This window comes from Hordeum vulgare, chromosome 5H (assembly GCF_904849725.1).
Source record: "Hordeum vulgare subsp. vulgare chromosome 5H, MorexV3_pseudomolecules_assembly, whole genome shotgun sequence".
Taxonomy (NCBI): domain Eukaryota; kingdom Viridiplantae; phylum Streptophyta; class Magnoliopsida; order Poales; family Poaceae; genus Hordeum; species Hordeum vulgare.
Window position 1 is genome coordinate 152,654,204 of NC_058522.1, and position 14,283 is coordinate 152,668,486.

Genomic DNA, 14,283 nt, shown 5'->3' on the forward strand with positions numbered 1-14,283 from the left:
TTTACTTACACTTGCAGTGTCATTACTTCCCATTGTTATACTCGTAGACTTGCATGTGTAGGGTCTGCGAGACTTGATAAAATCACTAAAACTTGCCAACCTATAAAATTGCGAAAAGGGTTAAGTTTTAATTTAGTCATGTAGTCTATTCACCCCCCCTCCAGACATACTTTTGATCCTACACGTGCACCACAGTTCGGGACAGTAGGCCTCCGAAACCCCACCTCTATGGGAGAAGGGTGACAAGGTTTTTGGGGAGCGTTTTGCGCGGCTACTGACCTCTTCATCGCAGACGTCTCAAACGCCAACGACTACTTCCCCAACGACAACTTCTTCCCCGACGTCGACAACCTCTTCGATGACATGGTCGACAACAATGCCAATGTCATTGCCAACGCCAATGCTACTGATGTTGCTCAGTATGTGTTTGTGTCTTTTCTATTCGAGATCCTACTAGAGTTTCTTGGTCGAGTATATGTTCTAAATTTATTCTGTTCTAACACACATATTCATATGATATTTGCCTGCTCTCCTAGTCTTGCCTCTCTATTTGTGGCCTACTTTCCTCAAATTTGCATGTATAGTATTGTATTTGTTACAATGATCATTTTTATCTACTTTTATATGTTTTAAATCGTTCTGTAAATTGCTTATATTTCCAACCATCCAAAAAACTTACGATAGGTAATTTACCCCGAGTGGTTTTGCTACTTCCATGAGGCCTCCTATGTTTGAGTATGTGCACTATAAGAGGTGGATGAGGGTCGTACTATGGTTTCAAACCATGAGCTACTATGACACCACTCTTGGCTAACCTGAAGGAGTTCTTGATCCATTGTTTAAGGCACCTTGCTTGAGTGTTCTTGGTGAGAACATAGTTGATTCTTATGTGTCAATTGATAATGGAAAAGATATGTGGGACGCACTTGAGGCCAAGTTTGGGGTCTCGAATGCTGGTACTGAGTTGTATGTCATGGAACAATTCTATGACTACAAGATGACTGATGAGCGCTCCGTGGCTGAGGAATCTCACAAGATATAGTCATTTGCAAGAGAAGTTGATCACTTCTATTGTATGTTACGAGATAAGTTTGTTGCCGGAGGCATCATCACTAAGCTTCCTCCCTCATGGGGGGACTTTGCTACCATGTGGACCATAAGAGAGAGGAGTGTTACGTTTCGAATCCCATTGGTACTCTTTGTTTGAGGGGGAACGGATTGAACACAATTGATTCACAAAGGTTCGGCTGAACTTATACAGAGGGGGCGAGCGCACGATGGTGATCGTGGAAAAGGCCATGATAAGGAGTGGCAGGACGTGCGTGTTACACAGGAAAACTACACGCACGTACACTACCTCAGTACCATACTCTTTACAGTATACATAACATGTATTCTAACACCCCCCCCCCCCAGCCTTGGCGTCGTGGCTGGAGACGCAAAGGCTGGAGTGGGATTCACCAAAGACTGTTCTCGACATGCCTTTCGTCATCAGGTCGGCGACCTGCTGCGAGGTTCGGACATGCATGACACGGAAATCACTAAGTGTCACATGCTCACGGACGAAGTGAAGGTCCGTTTTATACGCTTCGTATATTGATGATGAAGTGGATTACTCAAGAGATAGACCACAGACACGTTGTTGCAGTAAACCACAGTCGCCGCACCCACTATGCAATGGAGTTCACCGAGGAGCTGCCAGAGCCAGACGCACTAGGCAAAAGCGTTGGCGACGCCGTGGTATTCCGCCTCAATGCTGGAGCATAAGATAGTGTCCTACCACTTTGATCACCAGGAGACGAGAGCATCCACGAGGAAGACACGGAAGCCGAAGGTAGAACGCCTCGTGTTGGTGCAGCTGGCCGAGTCAGCATCAGGGTAAGCGTGGAGATCCAACAATGCCAAGGCACGAAGATGGACGTCGAGCAAGATTGTGTCATTGATACATCCATTATGCATGAATTATTATTGATATTTATTTTATTCTTGTCCATTATTATTCATTATAATGCAATTATTATGCCTTTTCTCTCTAAATGTGCAGGGTACACCACAAAGAGGGAAACTGCCAAAATCTGGAATTCTGGACCTGAAAACCAAAAAAAGGGTGAAAAATCATTGGACTCCAAATGACCTGAAATTTCATAAAGAATTTTTATGGAATATATAAGAATTATTGGGCAGAGTCCCTTTTCCTCTCCCACGGAGAGATTCTACCGGGGGAATTCCTCTCTCGGAGGGGGAAATCGAAGCCATCGTGATCACCAAGGCTTCCTCCTTCGTGGGAGGAACAATCTTCATCAACACCTTCACCAGCACCATATCATCTCCAACCCTAGTTCATCTCTTGTATTCCATCTTTGTCTCAAAACCTCATATTGGTACATGTGGGTTACTACTAATGTTGATTACATTACGTAGTTGATGCTTGTTGGATTACTTGGTGGAGGATATTATGTCCAGATCTTTGATCACCATTATTATACCTCTAATCTTGAACATGTTCATGAGGTGTGATTAGTTAATATTATTCCTGGCGACATGGGAGAAGTCTTGTTACAACTAATCATGTGAAGTTGGTATTTGTTCGATATTTTGATTATGTGTATGTTGTTGCTTCTCTTAGTGGTGTTGTGTGTACGTCAACTAGATGACACTTCACCATGTTATGGGCATAAGGGAAGGCATTGTGGATTAACAAGTAGATGATGGGTTGCGGGAGTAACATAAGTTTAAACCCCAGTTTATGTGTTGCTCCATAAGGGGCTCATTTGGATCGATATGTTTCATGCTATGGTTAGATTTATCTTAATTCTCCTTTCATAGTTGTGGATGCTTCCGAGAGGGGTTAATCATAAGTGGGTTTCTTGCTCAAGTAAGAACATCACCTTGGCACTGGTCCAGCCACATATCAAATTATCAAAGTAACGAACGCGAATTGACTTACCATGATGAACATGACTAGACAGTAATTCACATGTGTCCTCGGGAGGGTTTGCTTTACGTAAGAGTACTTGCAGGCTTGTCCTTTGCTATAAAGGATTGGGATAGCTTGATGCACACTTGCTGCTGTCGTTACTTGTCACTTGTTACGAATTATCTTGCTACAAAACTATCTATCACTATTACTTACAACACTTGAGAGAATACCTTGCTGAAAACTACTTGTCATTTCCTTCTGCTCCTCGTTGGGTTGGAAACCCTTGTTTATCGAAAGTACTACGATTGATACCTAATAATTGTGGGTCATCAAGACTATTTTCTAGCACTGTTGCCAGGGATTGAAGCACCTTTGGCCAGTGGAAATTGGTAAGGAAACATTTTAGACACGTGCTAAAATTTGTTGTTGCTTGTTAATATGGACGGTCACCCTTTGAGTGGCTCGTTCGGGGCATCTACGCCTTGAACACAAGTTGAAAAGGTTGCTCCTCAACCTACTGAAGATATTTATTACGAGATTCCTCTAGGTATGCTAGGGAAACTGATAGCTAATTCTTATGATGGTACAACTCATCACGATTACCACTTGATATATGTCGGTGAGGTTTGTGGATTATTTAAGCTTACAAGTTTGCGTGGAGACAGAGTTAAGAAGAAAGTTGTCCCTTCATCTTTGGAGGGAAAAGCATTGATGTGGCACATGTTATTGGATGATATTGTATCATGGGACTGGAATAGGTTGAAGCTGGAATCTCATCAAAAGTTTTATCCAGTGCATCTAGTTCATCGTGATTGGAATTTTATTTATAATTGATAGCCTCATGAAGGATAAATCATCGCTCAAGCTTGGGGAGGCTTAAATCTATGATGCACACTTGCCCCAATCATTAGCTCTTGAGAGAAATTATTATACAATTTTTTATGCTCAGCTTTCTCATAATGATCAAGTACAACTTGATTCTTCTTCTACTGGTTCTTAATATGAGGAAGACTATTGAATTCAAATGGGATCTTCTAAAAGAATTAAACCTAACTCTGAAGACTGGGAATTCGACAAAGGTAAAGAGCCACGTATAAAGATGAAGTTTGATTGTGTTAAATCTTTTATGTAAACTAATACTTTTCATAAGTTTAGCAATAAATATGTGCTTGACTTTGAGATAGTAGCTACTTTATGTGAATCATTTGCTACTCATGTTGACCTCCCTAAGGAGAAGTGGTTTGAATATCATCCACCTATTGAAAAAATATTAGAGGAACTCTCTACAGTTAAATAGGAAGCAGTTGCTTATCATGTTGATCTAGTTGTACCTACTACTTATATCGAGAAACCGCATTTTTCTATTAGGATTAGGGAGCATGCTAAAGCTACAACTATGGTTAATAAAAGTTATGTTAGAACACTCTAACCTTCTGAACAAATAAATGTGGAGCCTAATGTTGTTGTAGTTCAAGATCTCTTGGTTGACAAGCATATGATACCATGTTTGAGGTGTAAGAGATTGAACAAAATTGATTCAAAGAGGTTCGACTGAACTTATACAGAGGGGGTGAGCACACGTTGGTGATTGTGGGCAAGGCCATGACGAGTAGTGGGAGCACATGTGTGTTACGCGGGAAAACTACACGCAAATACACTACCTTAGTACCATACTCTTTACAGTACACATAACATGTATTCTAACATTCTTAATGTGGAAGAAAAGGCGAGAGCAAAAGACATACGTGCTCGAGGTATTGAGGAAGGTTCTACTACCAATTTGGTACACAAGAAAAACTACCAGCCCCATAAATTCAAGAACAAGGGCAAGTTTGATGGTAAAGGAAAGTTTGATGGGAATAACAAGGCTTCACACCACACCAACTTCAAGAATAAGAATGACAAGAAGAAAGGTGTTTTTCATGTGTGCGGATATCCTAGTCATTGGTCTCCTAGCTTCCCTAACCATTATGACAATCATCAACATGGGAAAGGTGACAAGATTGACAATGTTGGAATTGGTGACATTGGGATGAAGGATGTTGGGTACGGAATACTTCCCACTATTCTCTTGGTATGTCGTTCCCCTGATTGGTTGATTGATACGGGCACTAATGTATATGTATGCGCTGATATACCCATGTTCTCTTCTTATAAGACTGCAAGTACTACTTCCGTATTGAGGGCAATGGTTCAAGTGTTTCTGTTCAAGGTGTTGGCACGGTCAATGTGAAGTTTACTTGAAGGAAGATCATGCGGCTAAAGAATATGCATTATATGCCCTCCATCAATAAAAACCTTGTTAGCGGATCTCTTCTATGCAGAAATGGCTACAAGCTTGTCTTCTAGTTAAATAAATTTGTAATATCCAAGTAAGGATCTTTTGTTGGTAAAGGTTATGAATCAAGAGGCTTGTTCTTACTATCATTGTGAGATGTTTGTAATAAAGGTGTTAATCATGTTTACAACACTAGTGAATCAAATGACTAGCATTCATGTCTCTATCATGTTAATTTTGGTTGCATGACGCGGCTAGCTAAGTTGCACTTAATCTCTAATTTCACCTTGTCAAGGTATGTAAGTGTCAAGTTTGTGTGCAAGCTAAGCAACTTCTTAAGTCTCATATAAGTGCGGAAACATGAAATCTTGCGCCACTAGAACTCATATATTCAGATCTTTGTGAAATGAATGGTGTTTTGAAAAAAGGTGGAAAGAAACAATTCATGACATTAATTGATGACTCCACCACATATCGTCGTGTGTATCTTCTGAAATCAAAACATGAGGCTTTGAGCTTTTTCAAAATCTATAAAGATGAAGTGAAAAACTAACTTGATCGAAAGTTTGATCCTCGTGGAGAGTGTATTTCTAATTAATTTGATTTTTTTGTGCGGAACATGATATAATCCATGAGTGGACGCATCCCTATTCATATGAGTCAAATGGGGTAGCCAAAATAAAGAATCTTACTCTAACGGATTTGGTTAACGTCATATTAGACACATCGGGTCTATCCAAGGCATGGTGGGGGCAGGCGTTAGTGACTGCATGTCATACCATAAATTGAGTTCCCATGAAGAACAAAGGGATAACTCCATTCAAGGAATGGGATAATAAAAGGTTAAAACTCTCTTACCTACGAACTTGGGGCTGCTTGACGAAAGTCAATGTGCCAATTCCAAAGAAGCACAAACTTGGACCAAAAATGATGGATTGTGTTTTCACGGGCTATTATTTTCATCACATTGGTTATAGATTCTTGATTGTAAAATCTAAGGTATCATACATGCATGTCGGTATAATCACGGAGTCAAATGATGTGACTTTCATTGAAGATAGCTCACTCATAACCCACAAGTATAGGGGATCGCAATAGTTTTCGGGGGTAGAGTATTTAACCCAAATTTATAGATTCAAGACAATGGGAGCCAAAGAATATTTCCAAGTAATAGCAACTGAGTTTTCAATTCAGCCACACCTGGAGATTAAATATCTACAGCAAAGTGATCGGTAGCACAGTAATATGATAGTTTGGATAGTAACTGTAACTGCGGTAGTAACGGTAACAATGATAGCAATGGTTTTGTAGCAGTTGTAACAGTAGCAGCAATAGTAGTAACTTAGCAAGAACAATATGTAGGAAATTCATAGGCGTTGCATCGGTGGATTCGTTGGATGATATTCATCATATGACACTCATAACCTAGGGCGATACAAAACTAGCTCTAGTTCACAAATATAATGTAGGCATGTATTCCATAAATAGTCATACGTCCTTATGGAAAGAACTTGTGTGACATCTTTTGTTCTACCGTCCCGTGGCAGCGGGGTCTATAAGAAAACTAAGGGATATTAAGGCCTCCTTTCAATAGAGAACCGGAACAAAGAATTAGCACATAGTGAATACATGAACTCCTCAAACTACGGTCATCTGCACAAAGTATCCCAAAACTTTTGTCACTCTGGGGTTTATGGATCATAATACATAATAGGTGATTATAACTTGCAAGATTAGATCTAGAACATAGGTATAATGGTGATAACATAAACGGCTCAGATCTGAAATCATGGCGCCTGAGCCAAAAGTGACAACCATTAAGCATAGCAAAGTCATAGAAACATCAATCTCATAACATGATGGATACTACGGATCAAGCCCTAAGAAAACTAACTCGACTACATGATGAATCCCATCCAACTCCTAACCGACCAGCGAGCCTACAAAGGAATTACTCACTCCCAGTGGGGAGGATCATGGAATTGGCGATGAAGGGGGGTTGGTGATGACGAAGAACGAAGATTCCCCTCTCGGAGCCCGAAACAGACTCCACATGTGGCCTCTCGATAAAGAAGATGAGGTGGTGGCGGCTTCATATCGCGAAACAAGATGATTCTTCCTCCTTGATTTTTTTGTCCGACCTTCTCCCTAGAAAGTAAGCACTTTGCAATGAATAGAGCAAAATAATGCACAAAAGGAAACTGCAAGCTAGTGGTTGTGACTCTCGATACACCTATCTCATCTCCCACTGACAGAGTACAATAAAAGTCCTCAAACTCTGTAGGCCTAGGCTCTCTAATTTCCACGTCAGCAGGAATCAAGCATATCTTACAAAAGTCTGTGAGTGGTATCTCACTACTTTCAGAATATAAATCAAGCTGCACCATAGGGGGTTATTCTTACTTAGGAAATGGAAATTTTGCACAAAGGAATTTGTAAGGAGATGGTATTGTTCACACTCAGTTGTGATGAAGTTGGTTATACCGGAATTTGCAGTAAATTGTGTGAATTCTTGATGAATATCGGGCGCCTCCATGAAGGGGTTATGCGGCCATTCAGAAGGCCGCACTTCTGCCCTTCTCCAAGTATGGAGGTCATTGTACGATGATTCCCCAATGACTCCCTTGGCATTTTCTTAGAGGCAAACTTCCTAAAGAAACTTATCTTGTTCCTATAGATCAAATTTCAAAAAATTAGTCCACAAAATTTTTGTCAACAAAACTTCACAAGATTAGTAGTAACTACTCAAGAGAATGCATAGAGACCATTTTGAGCATTCAAACTACCTAGAACTCTAAGAATTCATCATGCAAGCTCATCTACAACATCAGCAAGAGTAGCTAATTATTCGAAATATAAACCACAAAAGAAAAAACTAATTGGAGGAATGAAGGAGTTACATACCAAATAGCAATCCCCCAAAACAGTTTTGGAAACGTAGTTTCGAGCAAAGAGATTGAAATCCGTGGGTTTGAGAGCAAGAAAACGAACGAGAGCGCAATGGCAAACAAATTCTGGAGGTAGGAGAAGGAGTGGTCTAAAGAGATAAGTGAGAGGGCCCATGTGGGGACGAAAACCCATCACGGCGCGCCTATGTGGGTTGTGCTCACCTGGTGCACCCCCCCCCCCCCCTCCTCTGATGTTATTTGCACTTAAAATTTTAAAATATTCAGAAAAGAATCGTGTTAAATTTTCACGGCATCCTAAGCACTTTTATTTTTGGGTCATTTTTTAATTGCACGGGAAAATTCAGGAAACACACAAGTCATGACATTTCATTATATTTAACTAGGAAAAAGAGAAAATAAAAGTTAGGACAGAAGGTTGTGCTTACTAAATTCATCAACTTCATACTTCTCAAAAATGATCCATTAATAAGTTTGATTAAGTCTTATTAGCAACCACCTTCGATTAGCATGAAACCGAAGAACTTCCATAAAACACTAAGTTACCTCAATGGGGATATGCATGTCCCCAACAGTAAGCATTTCATATTTTTTTTGGCAGTAGGTAGAGGTAGTTGAAACCTTCCAATAGTGAGTGTCGGAGATTTTTCAATAACATTTATACCATTCACTTGGATTTTTTTTTCTTTGGGAAGTGCATCGTATGCTCGTTACCATTGATATGAAAAGTGACCTTGCTTTTATTGCAATCAATAACAACCCCTGCAGTATTCAAAAAGGGTCTACCAAGGATAATACACATGTTGTCGATCTCGGCATCTCAAGTACAACAAAGTCAGTTAAGATAGTAACATTTGCAAAAACAACGGGCATATCCTCACAAATCTCGATAGGTATGGTAATTGATTTGTCAGCCATTTGCACAGATATTTCGGTAGGTGTGATTATATTCAAATCAAGTATTTTATAAAAAGAGAAAGGCATAACACTAACACCAGCATCAAATAAAGTAGTCTTAACATCGTTTCTTTTTATGGAGCAAGGTATAGTTGGTATTCTCGGATCTCCAAGTTTTTTAGGTACTCCATCCTTAAAAGAATAGTTAGCAAGCCTGGTGGAGATTTAAGGTTCCAGTATTTTTCTTTTATTGGTGATGATGTCTTTCATGTATTTTGCATAAGGGGCCATCTTTAAAATATCAGTCAAGCGAGTGCGCAAAAAGACTGAACTAAGCATTTCAGCAAAGCATTCAAATTTGTCATCATTTTTTTTCTTAGTTCACTTAGGTGGAAAGGGCATGGGTTTTTGTACCCATGGTTCTCTTTCTTTACCATGTTTTCTAGCAACGAAGTCTCTTTATCATACTTTTTATTTTTGGATGGTGGGTTATGAAGATCAATAGCAGGTTCTATCTCAACATCATTCTGTGGTTGTTTATCATTGTCTCGTTGAGTGTGTTTATGAATAGCATCATCATCCTCTTCATTATCACTAGATGAATGTTCATTACCAGATTGGGTTTCAGCATGAGATATAGAGACATCATTACTACTTTGAGGAGGTATTTCCATTTGAGGTTCACCAGAGGTATGTAGAGTCCTATCATGTTTCTTTTTCTTTTTATTTCTCGAAGGACTAGGTGCATTGGTGTTAACTCTTTGTGAATCTTGTTCAATTCTCTTAGGGTGTCCCTCAGGATGAAGTGGTTTCTAAGTCATTCTACCTTCTCTAGTTACTACTCTAATAGCATGATCATTCATATTATTATTCATTCATCAAGCAATTCTCTTTGAGATTTAGCAACTTGTTCTAACTGTGTTTGAACCATAGAGGCATGTTTTCCTACACCTCTAACATCATTGGAGATTCTAAGTAACAAGTCACTCAAGTGAGCAATCATATCAGAGTTGTATTTCAATTGTTTCATGACATTAGCACTAATGGGATCTTGTTTCCCGATGTAGTTATGAAACTCATAAAGGCATTGGCTAGGATTTTTATTGTAAGGGATATTACTTTCATCAAATTTCATTAAAGGATTTACCTCTACCACCTTTGGTGGTGCTTTGGTGGTGGTATGTCAAGTCCATGTATTTCTTCAACAGGTGGTAAATTATTAACATCCTCGGCTTTAATACCTTTTTCCTTCATATATTTCTTTCCCTCTTCCATATCTTCAGGACTTAGATATCAGAGACCCCTCTTCTTCGGAGTGGGCATATGCATGTGTTAGGAAGAGTCCAATAATCATAATTCTTTAATATATTATTCAATAATTCCTCCGCTTGTTCAATGGTTCATTCTGTGAAAACACAACCACCACAACTATCTAGGAAGTCCCTAGAAGCATCGGTTAGTCCATTATAGAAGATATCAACTATTTCATTTTTCTTAAGTGATGATCAGGAAAAGCATTAAGCAATTGGAGAAGCCTCCCCCAAGCTTGTGGGAGACTCTCTTCTTCAATTTGCATAAAGTTAAATATTTCCTGCAAGGCACCTTGTTTCTTCTGAGCAGGAATATATTTTTCAGAGAAGTAGTAAATTATATCCTATGGACTATGCACACAACGAGGAGCAAGAGTATTGTACCAAGCTTTAGCAAAACTCTTTAATGAGAATGGAAATAATTTGAGGATAAAGTAGAAGCGATATTTCTCATCATGAGCAAATATGGTGGCTATATCATTCAGTTTAGTAAGATGTGCCACTACGGTTTCAGTTTTATAGCCATGGAAAGGATCAGATTCTACCGAAGTAATTAACTCTCGGTTGAGATAGAATTCATAATACTTATCGGTAGAATAGATAGGTGAAGTAGAAAACTAAGGATCCCATTTCATTCTAGCATTCAAACATTTTTCTTTTAGTTTCCATAGTAATTTATCAAGATTAGCTCTATCATTACAAGCAAGAAAGTCTCTCGATGTCTCCTCATCCATAATATAACCTTCGGGTACCTTAGGTAATTCATATCTAGTAGAGCTAGATCTAACAGGTGTTTCACGGTTTTCACCTTCAATTACTTCATCAGTTCCAATAATTTCATCAGATTCAACATTCTCAATATCTTTAATTCTAGCAAGTTGTTCATCAAATAGTTAACCTAATGGCACGGTCTTATCAAGCAAGGTACTAGCATCATCATAAGCGTCATTCATAGCAGAAGTAGCATCATCAATAACTTGCGAAATATCAGGATTATTAGCACATGGTGGTGTTGCAAGTTTACTTATAACCGAAGGAGGATCAAGTATAGAGCTAGATGGCAATTCCTTCCCTCCCCTCGTCTTTGAGGAAAAGATATTGGTTCTATCATCCTTCATATTCTTCATAGTGATAAATACTCCCTCCGTTCCTAAATATAAGTCTTTTAAGAGATTTCACTAGGAGTCTACATACGAAGCAAAATAAGTGAATCTACACTCTAAAGTATGTCTACATACATCTGTATGTAGTCTACTAGTGGAATCTCTAAAAAGACTTATATTTAGGAACGGAGGGAGTAGATAATAATTCCAAGTGACTCAACAAATATAGCTATGCTCCTCGGCAACGGCGCCAGAAAAAGGCCTTGATAACCCTCAAGTATAGGGGATCGCAACAGTTTTCGTGGATAGAGTATTAAACCCAAATTTATAGATTCGACACAAGGGGAGTCAAAGAATATTTGCAAGTATTAGCAACTGAGTTTTCAATTCGGCCACACCTGGAGATTAAATATCTGCACCAAAGTGATTGGTAGCACGGTCAATATGATAGTTTGGATAGTAGTGGTAAGAGCAGTAGTTACTGTAACAATGATAACAAAGGTTTTGTAGCAGTTGTAACAGTAGCAGCAACAGTAGTAACTTAGGAAGAACAATATGTAGGAAATTCGTAGGCATTGGATCGGTGGATTCGTTGGATGATATTCATCATATGATAGTCATAACCTAGGGCGATACAAAACTAGCTCTAGTTCATAAATATAATGTAGGCATGCATTCCGTAAATAGTCAAACGTGCTTATGGAAAGAACTTGTATAAAATCTTTTGTCCTACCATCCCGTGTCAGCGGGGTCCATAAGGAAACTAAGGGATATTAAGGCCTCCTTTTAATAGAGAACCGGAAAAAAACCATTGGCACATAGTGAATACATGAACTTCTCAAACTACGGTCATCATCAAAAAGTATCGTGAATATTGTCACTCCGGGGTTTACGGATCATAACACATAATAGGTGACTATAACTTGCAAGATCAGATCTAGAACATAGATATAATGGTGATAACATAAACAGTTCAGATCTGATATCATGGCACCCGGGCCCAAAGTGACAAGCATTAAGCATGGCAAAGTCATAGAAACATCAATCTCAGAACATGATGGATACTAGGGATCAAGCCCTAACAAAACTAACTCAATTACATGATGAATCTAATCCAACTCCTCACTGACCAGCGAGCCTACGATAGAATTACTCACTCCAGTGGGGAGCATCATGGAATTGGTGATGAAGGAGGGTTGGTGATGATGAAGACCGAAGATTCCCCTCTTCGGAGCCCCAAACGGACTCCAGATATGGCCTCCCGATGAAGAAGTGGAGGTGGCGGCGGCTCCGTATCGCGAAACGAGATAATTTTTTCTCCTTGATTTTTTTTCTGACAATATGATTTTATAGCGTCGAAGATAGGGTCAGCGGGGCCACAAGGTGGGCACAGCCCACCTGGGCGGGCCAGGAGGGGGCGCACCCTGGTGGGTTTTGCTCCCCAGGGACACCCCTCCGATGGTTCTTGGCTTCAGTATTTTTCTTTTATTGTATAAAAATTCTCCAAACAAATTGGTTCCATTCTGACAACTTTTATTTCTACAAAAAAACAACACCATGGTACTTCCACTGAAAACAACGTCAGTCCGGGTTAGTTTCATTCAAATCATGCAAATTAGAGTCCAAAACAAGACTAAAAGCGCTAGGGAAAGTAGATATGATGGAGACGTATCACTCATCAAATCAGGAGTTGACTAGTTCATTGAGTCGGGATATAGTTGCAATTTATGGACCTACCATTCTTACGCAATATTTTGAATATCATGTGGAGGGTAATAATGACACTCCTAAAAGGAGTAAGAGACACAGGACTAGAAGGTCCTTTGGTGATGATTTTCTTGTGTATTTCACAGATGACACTCCCAATTTTATTTTAGACGCCTATGCATATAAACATGCTGACTACTGGAAGGACGCGGTCCGTAGTGAGATGGATTCCATCTTGGCAAATGAAACTTGGGAGATCCCTAATCGTCCTTATGGGTGCAAACCTATAGGGTGCAAATGAGTATTCAAGAAGAAGCTTAGGTCTGATGATAGTATTGAGAAGTACAAGACATGACTCGTGGCCATACCCAAAAGGAAGGTGAAGACTTCTTTGATACGTACTCACCTCTGGCTCGACTGACCACGATTTGAGTACTATTTTCACTAGTTGCCTCACATGGTCTTCTCATTCATCAAATGTATGTTAAGACATTTTTCCTAAATGGAGAGTTGGGCAAGGAAATTTACATGAAACGGGAAGGAAAGGTGTGCAAATTGTTGAAGTCCTTGTATGGACTTAAGAAAGCACCTAAGTAATGGCAGGCGAAGTTTGAAAGATGTCTAACAGCTGCAGGAATTGTTGTAAAACCAAGCTGGCAAATGTGTGTACTATTGCCATGATGGGGGTCAGGGAGCTATGCTTTGCTTGTATGTTGATGACATATTAATTTTTGAAACAAATCTAAATGTTATTAAGGAGGTCAAGGATTTCCTATCTCATTGTTTTGAGATGAAGGATTTAGGAGTAGCTCAAGTGATTCTGAACATCAAGTTGTTGAAAGATGATGATGGTGGGGTTACATTGCTAAAATCTCACTATGTGAAAAACAATTCTTGAGTTGCTTTTGTTATAGTGACTGCAAGCCCTCTCCAACACCGTATGATGCTAGCTTGTTGGATCGAAAGAATCGAAGAACTGCTAGAGATCAACTGAAATACTCTCAGATTATTGAGTCGCTTATGTATTTAGCCAGCGCTACGAAGCGCTGGCATCTCTTTTGCTTTAGCAAACTGAGTCGGTTTGTCTCAAAACCAGGAGATATTCATTGGAAATCTCTAGAGAGAGTTATGTGTTATTTGAAAGGAACTACGAGTTATGGAA